This window comes from Cannabis sativa, chromosome 7 (assembly GCF_029168945.1).
Source record: "Cannabis sativa cultivar Pink pepper isolate KNU-18-1 chromosome 7, ASM2916894v1, whole genome shotgun sequence".
NCBI lineage: Eukaryota > Viridiplantae > Streptophyta > Magnoliopsida > Rosales > Cannabaceae > Cannabis > Cannabis sativa.
Window position 1 is genome coordinate 9,719,848 of NC_083607.1, and position 12,797 is coordinate 9,732,644.

Below are 12,797 nucleotides of genomic sequence, written 5' to 3' on the forward strand. Positions count from 1 at the left end.
TCAATGAAAATTCACTTTGATCTAGCTAAACCACTTGAAATCACCAAGCAAAACCCAGCCCTTGCACAGCCAAGCCTTGGCCGAAAAGAGGGAGAGAGAGAGAGCTTGAGTGTTTTGAAAATTCCTTTTAAAATTGACTAAGTGTTGAATTTTAAGAAAAGGAGAATATAAATCACATTACTCATTTTATTTCAGCCATGTAATAATAAAATAAACATTTATTTTTCCATTTCATAAAGCCACAAAAGACAAAACACTAATGGGGCAAAAAGACCATTTTGCCCCTCCACCATAAAATCACATAAATCATACTAAAGGGGTATTTTTGGGAAATTCTAAATTCCCGGCCATTCCCGACATTCCCAATGTCTAAAACCCGTCCCCAAATTACCAACATACTAAGTTGTGATTTCTACTGAGCCAAACGCCGAGTTCCAAAATACCGGACACCGGAAATGCGAAATATAAAAACTACTGATGACATAATCATGCATTTCTGAATTCCATAAATAACAGTAATAAATTATTTAAATAGCTATAAATAATTTCATAATTAAACATAAACACCTGCTAATTTCCAAATTAACTAAGCGGGCTTTACAACTATTCCCCCCTTAAAAGGATTTCGTCCCTGAAATCTAACCTGAATAACTCTGGATATTGAGCTCTCACATCTGACTCTAGCTCCCAGGTGGCTTCTTCCACCTTACTGTTTCTCCAGAGAACCTTGACCAATGCTATGGTCTTATTCCGAAGGACTTTATCCTTTCTATCCAGGATCTGCACTGGCTGTTCCTCATATGACATGTCCGGCCGAGCCGAAGACTCTCATAACCGAGTATATGAGAGGGGTCTGAAACGTATTTTCTCAACATTGAGACATGGAATACGTTGTGCACTGCTGATAAGGCTGGAGGCAATGCTAACCGATATGCCACTTGACCTATCTTCTCGAGAATCTCGAAAGGTCCTGTAAATCTAGGGCATAACTTGCCTCTTTTCCCGAAACGTTTAATCCCCTTCATCGGAGATACCCGTAAAAATACATGTTCCCCTACTTGGAACTCAATATCTCTGCGTTTCGGATCTGCGTAACTCTTCTGTCTGCTCTGTGAGGCAAGCATTCTAGCTTTTATCTTTTCTATTGCCTCATTGGTCCGCTGAACTGACTCTGGACCTAGGTATTTCCTCTCCCCTGTCTCATCCCAGTGGATAGGGGATCTACATTTCCTACCGTACAACAGTTCATAGGGAGCCATCCCTATCGTACTCTGATAACTGTTGTTGTACGAAAATTCTATCAACGGTAGATATTTACTCCATGAACCCTCAAAGTCCATAACACAGGCTCTCAACATATCCTCCAATATCTGAATTGTCCTTTCGGACTGACCATCTGTCTGAGGATGGAATGCTGTACTGAATTTCAGCTTCGTACCCATTGCCCGTTGCAAACTTTGCCAAAATTTGGAGGTGAATTTCGGATCCCTGTCCGAAACTATAGACTTCGGTACCCCGTGAAGTCTCACTATCTCCCTGACATATAACTCTGCCAACTGATCCACTGTGAACGTTGTTCTAACCGGCAGAAAATGAGCAGATTTCGTAAATCGGTCCACCACTACCCAGATGGAATCATGCATACCCGTGGTCCTAGGTAACCCGACCACAAAATCCATCGTAATATCCTCCCATTTCCATTCTGGTAGGGTTAGAGGCTGCAACAACCCTGCTGGTCTCTGATGTTCAGCCTTGATCTGCTGACAAGTGAGGCATCTCGATATGAATTCTACCAAATTCTTCTTCATACCGTTCCACCAGAAGTACGGTTTCAGATCTTGGTACATCTTGGTGGTGCTGGGATGCAGAGAATATGGAGTAGAATGAGCCTCCTCAAAGATCTCATTTCTAAGTTCCGCACTGTTCGGAACACAAACCCTGGCTTTATACAAAAGCATCACACTGTCTGACACTGAAAAGTCTTTGGCTTGACCAGCCAATACCTCATCTCGGATCTTCACTAACTCCGGATCTGTCATCTGAGCGACTTTTATTCTTTCTAACAGATCAGATTGCAGCGTTAAGTTGTGAAGCTGACCTACCACAAACTCAATGCTGGATCTAACCATATCCTCTCGCTAGGCGAGGTGAGATCCGAACCATGCTAGCTACTTGCCCGGGACCACTTTACGCTCGGGGCATCGGCCACTACATTGGCTTTTCCGGGATGATAGAGGATCTCGCAATCGTAGTCCTTCACTAATTCCAACCAACGCCTTTGTCTCATGTTCAAATCTTTCTGAGTAAAGAAATACTTGAGACTCTTATGGTCGGTATAGATCTCACACTTCTCTCCATACAGGTAATGCCGCCAAATCTTCAGTGCAAAAACCACTGCGGCTAATTCTAAATCATGAGTCGGGTATCGCTGTTCATAATCCTTTAACTGACGGGAGGCATAAGCGATAACCCGATCAGCTTGCATCAATACGCACCCCAAACCCTGTTGGATGCGTCACGATGAACTACGAGCTTCTCCTTGTCCGAAGGCAAAGCTAGTACGGAGCGTAATCAACCTCTCGTTTCGGCTCACGAAAACTAGCTTCGCATTTATCCGACCGGATAAATCGCCTGATTCTTCTTTGTAAGCTCGGTTAGGGGCATTGAAATTTTGGAGAACCCCTCCACGAACCTACGGTAGTACCCGGCTAATCCCAAGAAGCTTCGATCTCATCACTTGTCTTCGGTATCGGCCAATCCCTGACGGATTCAATCTTCCCGGGATCCACCTTGATCCCATCTTTACTTACAATGTGCCCTAGGAAGGACACACGAGACAACCAGAACTCACATTTCTTGAACTTGGCGTAGAGCTTATGTTCTCGAAGTCGTTGCAGTACCATCTGAAGATGTAACTCATGCTCCTCTTCTGATTGAGAGTACACAAGGATGTCGTCGATAAACACAATCACACAAATATCGAGGAAATCCTTGAATACTCTATTCATCGTGTCCATGAATGCAGAGAGCATTGGTTAGTCCGAATGACATAACCGTAAACTCGTAGTGTCCATACCTAGTGCGGAAAGCCGTCTTTGGAATGTCCTCCTCTCGGATTCTCAATCTGATGATAACCCGAACGGAGATCAATCTTAGAAAAGACCGTCTTCCCCGAAGCCGATCGAACAAGTCATCGATCCTAGGTAATGGATATTTATTCTTCACCGTCGGCTTGTTTAACTCTCTCGTAGTCGATGCACATCCTCATAGATCCATCCTTCTTCTTGACAAACAAAACCGGGCTCCCCGGGGTGACACACCGGGCCGAATGAACCCTATGTCAAGCAACCCTTGGAGCCGAATCTTTAATTCCTTAAGTTCATTTGGAGCCATCCTATACGGGGCTTTGGAAACCGGATCCACCCCCGGTGCCAAGTCAATCACGAAATCAATCTCCCGCCGAGGTGGTAACCACGGAAGTTCTTCGGGAAAAACGTCCAAAAATTCCCGAACCACTCGATGTCCTCTCGGCCGAATGGTGTACGGCCGAGTGGTGTCCACCACCACGGCCGAAACCCTAAGCACCCACCATGCAATAATTCTCTCGCCGACATAGCCGAGATCACCGGATCCGAGATCCCCGAACCGAACCCACAAATACAAACGGTTCTTCACTTTCCGGTTGGAAGACCACCATCTTCCTTTTACAGTCAATGCTCGCCGAATATTTAGATAGGAAATCCATTCCTAAAATAATATCAAATTCGACTAAGCTCATCTCTATCAGATCAGCGCTTAACTCTCTACCATCTATCCTGATCGGCATAGACCTAATCCACCTATTGGAGATAACCAATTCTCCGCTGTGTAACGGGGTTCCAAACCCCGATTCATATCTATCAAAGGGTCTACCCAACTTACTAAAGACTCGGCCGCCACATAAGAATGTGTAGCCCCGTAATCAAACAAAGACGAATATAGTGAGTTGTTAATAAAAAGGCCGACTGTAACAACCGATGGGTGGCATCCGCATCGGCTGCGTGATAGCGAACACCCTGGCTGGAGTGGGTATCGCTGGAGCTCTCGGTGCCTCAGGTCGGAGCTGGGGACATTCCCTCTTGAAGTGTCCGGGCATGCCACAATGAAAGCATCCCTGACCTTTGCACTCTCCCCGATGGTGCCTCTTGCAGCTAGGGCACTCGGGATAGGAGAATCGGGTCTCAGTACCACCAGGACGACTCCCTCTCGTTCGGTTCCCCGGAACCTCTTGTTCTGACTCGAGCCGCCGGAAGCAGTGGGTGCCCTCTTCCTCTGATCAATGGCCGAACCACTACTCCCCCTGCTATAGCCTGATGCAGGAGGGGTAGGAGCTCCGCCACTCACCGGAGTACTGGCTGATTCTGACATGCACCCCACTGCGCCCTCAGCTCGCAGTGCCTTCTCCACCATCTGAGCATAGGTGGTGCTGTCGTCGGTGGTGATCATCAGGTCATGCCTGATCTTGGGATTCAACCCATCCAAATATTTCTCCTTCTTGCTGAAGTCGGTCGGCACAATTCCCGAGGCTAACCTCGCCAACCGATCAAACTGAGTAGTATACTCAGTGACGCTCATGTTCTCCCGCTGGGTCAGGTGAACGAACTCTTTCCTCTTGGCGCTTCTAACCGCCTCGTTGTAATACTTTGCGTTAAAGAGTTCCTGGAACCTTTCCCAGGTCATGGTGGTGACATCATGAATCTGAGACACCATGTCCCACCATACCAGCGCGTCCTCCTGGAACTGAAACGTGGCGCACACCACTCTGTCGTTACCGGTGACACCCATGAAATTCAGGATTCTGGTAATCACCGTCAGCCACTGCTCGGCTTTCATTACATCCGGACCTCCCAGGAATACCGGAGGTGCACCTTCCGAACCGCTCATACAATGGTTCCAATCTATGGGCCGCCACCACTATCTCGGCCGGGGAAGCAGGGGCAGGTGCCACTGGAACTATGGGCACAGGAACTGCAGGAGCACCCTGCTGTCTCAACCTCTGAATCTCGAGGTCTTGTTCTTCGATCCGGGCTTGCATCTCCGCAAACCGCAACTCCCAATTCGGGGCTCCCTGATCGGCTGGGGGAGCACAGGCGGCTGTGGCGGGTTCTCATCACCCCGGCCACGAGCCCTGCCTCGGGGACCTCTGCCTCGGCCCCTAGCAGGTGGGGGAAACTGAGCTCCCTGTCCCTGATTCGACCCTATGGAGTTGCCCTAACTCCTGGTAGTCCGCCTGGCGTCCATCTAATTAGAACCGCCTGCGAAACCAAGAGTTGGCATATCAGGTCGTATTCAAGGCGAGCTTACTAATGCCGCTTAATTTGGAAATTTAGAAACGAAACATGCGCCTATTCTACTATCAGGCTACTAACATGCTTCCTAACAGGCTTTTCTTTTTTATAACTGAATAAAATAAACTACTAAAGCAATAAAGGCTTACTGAACCGTGAACCGAGCTAACTGCTGATGATGATTGTACATGTCGTGACGATCTTCGGAAGACAACACAGCGGCTACGATACCAAATTGTAACACCCTAACTACCTTAGGCGTATTACGTGATTTTTAAACGTACTGTGCAGCTCGTTGCTAATCAACGAGGTTTATGGAAAAACGTGATTAATTAAAATTTTGCTTTTTAATTAAACTTATAAACCATATTACAAAAGACTCGGGATCCCGATTTATAAAATCATTTACAAAAGTTTTAACTGTTTAACTATTACATAAAATTAAAAGTCGTCTAACGACAGTTACAAAAATTCAGCCTTGCTGTCCCGAGGATCGTACGCTCCAGGCCTAACCGCCCCGACATGTACAATCTCATAAGCTCGCTCACGGTCCATCAGCTATAGCCTTGCCTTTACCTACACATGAACATAAACTGTGAGTCGACAGACTCAGTAAGAAAAGCATAATAATATCATACATAATACTAACTGCCGTGTCCAACACGATACTGAGTCCCGCTACTGCCATGTCCAACATGGTACTGAGCCACTACTGCCATGTCCAACATGGTACTGAGTTTTGAACGTTCAGGGGACGGTACTATTGACAAGTATCCTCCTGATCGGTCGAACCGGTCATACTCCGCCGTCGGTCATACTCCGGCTGTACCGACGGGATAGGTCAAGAGCACTGAACCACCACCCAAGTGTCAGCCTGATCGGTCGAACCGGTCATACTCATTCTTGGTCATACTCCAACCTGTACCGACGTGACAGGGTCGGATGGTTCGAAGCCTAAATACATAACTAATGTAATCTAGCAGGCTTCCTACATGCACGCTAAACATGTAATCTACATATGCATACTGTTATACTAATCTTACCTGGATTCCGATTTCAGGTGTGCCGGTCAACTTGTTGGGCCCGAAGCTGAGCGGCGGATTACTGGCTCCTAAACCATAAAAATCACAACGCTATAAGTGACACGCTAAATCACCTCCCGGGGACTAAAACTTGGAACTAAAAGTTTCCCTATCGATAAAAAGCATGGCAATACCCCTAAAAACCTAAAAACGAGGAAAACTAGGGTTCGGAAAAATTCCCCAACCGCAATAGGTTGCCCAACCGAATTCCGGTTACGGGAATTATCGAACCCTCATCCGAATTCGGATGTACAACCGGAATTCCGGTTCCTCGCAGGCAGCAACTAAAAATCTCATAACTCGACCAATTCAACCCCAATTGGTCCCAAACTTTCCAGACCTGTTCTAAACTATCCCTAGAACAAATCCAAAGCATCAAAACCACCCAGAAAACACATATACAAAAATCACCATTAAAGACCAAGCTTTGAGTTCCAAAACTCAAACTTGGTTAAATCCACTAACATGCACCCAAACCTAGTTAATTCTACTTAACTAAGCAAGAATAAGCTTCTGAAAACACACAAGAACATCCACCAACTTCACAGAAACAAAATGAACCATTTCTTTCAAAAATTCATAACTTTTTCACATAAGCATTTAACCAACTAGAACAAGGATTCAAGCATGCTATACAATCTCATTAAACCTAATTATTTCAACATTTAAACAAAGAACAACAACAATAATAATCAGCAGCAACAACATCAAAGATTCAAGCATGCAACACCCATTTTCATCATAAATTTCAAGAAGAACAAAGTAAGAATTTAAAGCCAAGAAATACCTCAATGAAAATTCACTTTGATCTAGCTAAACCACTTGAAATCACCAAGCAAAACCCAGCCCTTGCACAGCCAAGCCTTGGCCGAAAAGAGGGAGAGAGAGAGAGCTTGAGTGTTTTGAAAATTCCTTTTAAAATTGACTAAGTGTTGAATTTTAAGAAAAGGAGAATATAAATCACATTACTCATTTTATTTCAGCCATGTAATAATAAAATAAACATTTATTTTTCCATTTCATAAAGCCACAAAAGACAAAACACTAATGGGGCAAAAAGACCATTTTGCCCCTCCACCATAAAATCACATAAATCATACTAAAGGGGTATTTTTGGGAAATTCTAAATTCCCGGCCATTCCCGACATTCCCAATGTCTAAAACCCGTCCCCAAATTACCAACATACTAAGTTGTGATTTCTACTGAGCCAAACGCCGAGTTCCAAAATACCGGACACCGGAAATGCGAAATATAAAAACTACTGATGACATAATCATGCATTTCTGAATTCCATAAATAACAGTAATAAATTATTTAAATAGCTATAAATAATTTCATAATTAAACATAAACACCTGCTAATTTCCAAATTAACTAAGCGGGCTTTACATCTTTTTTCCTGTGTAGACATTTTTCTTTTACTTATAATTTGCCATCTATACTTTAAGGTACTCTTTATATCATTACAATATCTTTAATTGCTCTTGAATAGCCATTAAAAATACATATGTTCCTGTTAAGCCAAATGTTGTAAATAACAGCAGCCAAGATGGAGATGTTAATCCTTTGAATCTAAGAGTGACCTCTCAAGTTGATCTAACTATACCAGCCTTTAAAGTCACTCAGCTAGCCTTTGAAATTCATCCAAGAAAACGTCTCATCAATAATTTTTCTAGACACAACACAAGAGAAGAAAATGTGTTCATGAGTCTCAACAACTTCTTCGCACATAGGACAGTTCATTAACTCCAATTCAATATGAAATCGGAGTAAATTGTCTTTAGTGAGAAGATGAGAGTTTAAGACTTGCTAGAGGATAAACTTGTGTTTAGAAACATTAAGCGAAATCCAAACTACCTTATGATAGTTGACTGGATCTTGAGATAACTTGCTGTTGTACAAGCTTGTGGTTTTGAACCGAGAGGCTGTACCAGCTTTAAGGATTTCCCTCTTTTTAAATTTCCTCCTTAAGTGACATAGTTTCCGCCAATACCAACTGACGTCAAGTTTGAGATCATACTCCTAGAAGCTTTTGGATTTTAAGTAGATATTATCCACCCATTTAACCCAAAGAAGGTATTGCTTAGTGGATATTGCCCAGACATACTTAGCAAGGATAGCCTGATTCCATTTAATCCCGTCTTTGAAACCGAGGCCTCCATAAGCCTTCGGGAGACACACCTTCTCCCAGAACGCTATGTGAATCTTACTTCTGTGACCGTTCATTCCCCAAAGAAAACCTTTGCACATCTTTTCAATCTCTTTTTTGATACTATGGGGAAGAACAAAAATGTTCATCCAATAGTTACGAAGTCCAAGTAAAATAGAATGGATCAGTTGCACCTTACCTGTAAAAGACAGATGCCTACTTGACCAGGTGTGCAATCTTCGCTTTATCTTCTTAAGAATGATACCACTATCCTCCGCTCTCCATTTAGTTGGTCTTAAAGGGACACCAAGGTATTTGAGAGGAAAAAAAACCTTCAACTAAATGAAAGTCTTTTAAAACAGCCTGTTTATCCTCAGTATTCACCCCACCAAAATACACATGAGATTTATTGGTATTTAAGAACAAACCTGAAGTCATGCCAAACTCATCCAGAGTATGTTTGATCACCATTATCGAAACTCTTATACCATTGCTGAATAAGATGAGATCATCAGCAAAACAAAGATTAATAATCTTAGATTCTTGCACATTGGGTGGTATCTAAATGGAGAGTTATCTGCAGCCAAAAGAAGACTTCTCGTTAGGTATTCCATTATAAGAACAAAAAGCAAAGGAGAGATAGTGTAAAGACCGTTTAATTTTAATGTGAGAATTAGCGGATAATTAGGATTTAATTATAAACTAGAATATTAATTATGATTTGTCATTTTATGGAGATTTATTTAAATCCAGAGTGTATTATATATGACATATACAATCACATTTTAGTATTTACTAGTAGCGGGGTAATATAGTTAGATATTGGGAATATCAAAAATAGTTGAGGTTTTAGAAATGATCAAAATGCTCCTAAGTGATAAGTGTGCTTGTTGGTATGAGTAAGGGCAAAATGGTCTTTTTGGCCTTTCTTATTTTTGTCCTTTAGTGAAATAGTTTAAGTCATATTCTGATTTTAAATTTCATTTAGTTAGATAATATTAAGTTGATATCTCATTTATCCAAAAAAAAAAAATTAGAAATCACATAACTCACCTTCTCTATCCTTGGCTCTCTCTCTCTCTCTCTCTCTCTCTCTCTCTCTCTCTCTCTCTCTCTCTCTCTCTCTCTCTCTCTCTCTCTCTCTCTCTCTCTCTCTCTCTCTCTCTCTCTCTCTCTCTCTCTCTCTCTCTCTCTCTCTTGAAGGCAACAAGAAGTTTGGTCTCTTTCAGCTTTAATCCAGAGATTGTTAGCTGAATTTTTAGTGTATCAACTCAAGGTAACCCCTTAGAACCATTCTCTTTGATTTTCCTAAGTTCTAAGCTAGGTTTTGTGTTTGATTTTGGACTTTGGGTTGCTGTAGTTATGTTTTGTTTTTGTTCGGATATTCTGAAGTTATATTGGTGGTAGTTGAGCTGCTTTAGTGTTGTTTGGAGTCTTGACATTGTGTTTGAGTTTAAGAACTCAAGCTTTGCTCTCTAATGGTGAATTTTGATAGAGATGTTGTTGGCAGATTTTATTGTACGAATTATATTTATTATGGTGTATATAGGTCATCTGGAAGTTATTGTGTGGTTTGGAATCGATTTGAGGTGTGTAGAAGGTTTTAGTTTTTCCTGCACTGAACCGATCGATGAGTTCAGAGGGACCTATAGGAACCGGTCGACCGGTTGGTCCCCACGAAACCCCACAGAACTGAAATTCTGGTTGGGGAACTGGTCTACCAGTTGGGGCACTTTAGGGAACCCTACTTTTCTCATTTTTGTAATATTTAGGGTATTACCATGTTATCCATCGATAGGGAAACTTTTAGTTTCAAGTTTAAGTCCTCGAAAAGTGATTTAGCGTGTCACATATCAATTTTGAGAATAATGTGATTTAAGGGCCTGTAATTCGTCGAGCAGCTGTTCCACTCAGGTTGGCTGACATACCTGAATTCAGAAATGAGGTAAGATTAGTATAATGATTTGCATATATGTATACATGTTAGTGCGCATGTTAGTGGCCATCCGATTAGCATATCAGGGTATCACTGAAGTGTACATAGAGTTGCACAAAAATACCATATGATAGGCCTCCAGATAGTATGAATTACTGCTACCACATCAATACGACTAGAGTACTTAGTATAGGCTGGATTTGCAGTTAGTCATACTTTGTCGAGAACGTTCCTGACTCAGTTAGTAGATTGTGATTAGGTGTATGGACGCCTGGTTGCGGCCTGAATATATGTTTACGTTTATGATTATGCTTTTCTTACTGAGTCTATCGACTCACAGTTATTGCTTGCATGTGTAGGTACGGGCAAGGCTTGGGCTAAGCAGCCATGAGGGCGAGCAAATGAAGATTGTACATGTTGGGGCAGTTAGGCCTGGAGCGTACGGTCTTTGTGATAGTTTAGCGTATTTTGTTTAGTCGCTAGGCAACAACTTTTGTTCTATCCACTACGAAACGTTTGTAAATATTTTTTCAAACGGGATCCTAGTTCTATATAAATATGCATATTTGCTATGTATAAATAAAGTTTTAATTATTCACGATTTTCAATAAACTCATTGATTAGCAACGAGCTGCACAGTTAAGTTAAAAGTCATGTTAACACGGCTAAACTAGTAGGGTGTTATAATTTGGTATCAAAGCCGCCAGGTTGTCTTCAGAAGATCGTCACGACATGTACAATCATCATCAACAATAAGCTTGACTCACAGTTCAGTAAGCCTTTATTGTTTTAGTAGTTCATCTTATTTGTCTATTATAAGACAAGCCTGATAGGAAGCATGTTAGTAGCCTGATAGCTGAATAGGAGTATATTAAAATCCCATGTAAGCAGTAGTTAGATTTCGACTTTCATTGCTACCTGACCTAGCTGACTCGTGAATGTACAGGGTTGTCCTATAGAATGGACGCCTGGCAAGAATCATGTAGTTGGGCTAATGTGAGTGATACTGGTGACAAATGGAAAGATTGGGATCCCCCTATTACTCAAGGTTGTTAAGAGACTTTTGGAGGTGGTCATGAAAATCCACTGCAGATTCCATCAGATTTGGAGCAAAAAGTTCGTTGAAATGGAAGCTAGGATTCAACGAGAAGAGGAGGAAATTAAGAGATTGAGACAACAAAGGTCCTGTATCGTACCTTTATCTCCAAGTCCAATTTCTTTTATTCTGATATTCTCAGTACAACAGAGAGTAGCTAGTAACTGAATGGAACTATCCGATGGGAATTATGTGATGCAAGGGCATTCAATTATTCTAACAAACTTAGACGAGATGAATACTTCTCCAGCTACGTACGCTTTTGAGTTTGTTCATGAGCCCCGAGGGACTCAGGTTGTTGGTGGAGCCACTATTTCTCCTACCTCTGGTTATGGTAGGGTGGTAGTGACTCAACCACTGACCAGAAGAGAAAGACACCATCTGCACCTAGTGGCTCAAACCTGAACAAGTGGTTTTGAGGGAACCAGGGTCGAGGCAACTATTAGGGTGGTTCTGAGACCCGATATACTTACCCAGAATGTCCCAATTGTAAAAAGTACCATTTAGGTGCGTGTAGAGGGCGGGGATGTTTCCAGTGTCATTTGCCTGAGCATTATAAGAGAGATTACCCGCAACTTAAGAAAGAGGAACAGAAGACAATTGCAAAACTCGCTCCAACAAGGGTGTTTATTTTACCTCAGGCTTATGCTGAAGCTAGCCCCTCAATGGTTACAAGTCAGCTCTCGGTTATCAACTCTTATTTCTCTATGTTATTTAATTCTAAAAATACACATTCTTATGTGGCGGCTAAGATTTTTATTAAAATTGGATAGACCGTATGATAGTTTTTTAAAGGGTTTGGAACACTACTGCCTGGCGGAGAATTATTTATCTCTAAAAGGAAGGCTAGGTCTATGCCAATCAGAATTGAGGATAGGGAGTTGAGTGCTGATTTGATAGAATCGGGTTTAGGAAATTTTGATATTATACTTGAAAATGGATTTCTTGTCTAAAGTACTCAGTTAGTGTTGACTGTTAATGGATGATGGTGATATTCCAACCCGAGGGCGTGGAACCGTTTGTATTTGTGGGATCAGTTCAGAGATTCTGGATTCCAGTAATCTCTATATTGAAAGCAAGAGAATTATTACAAGATGGATGTCTAAGATTTATAGCAGTGGTATTGGACACCATATGGCCTGAAACAAGTCAGCCAGAAGACATCAGGGTGGTTTAGGAATTTCTAGATTTTTTTATCTGATGAACT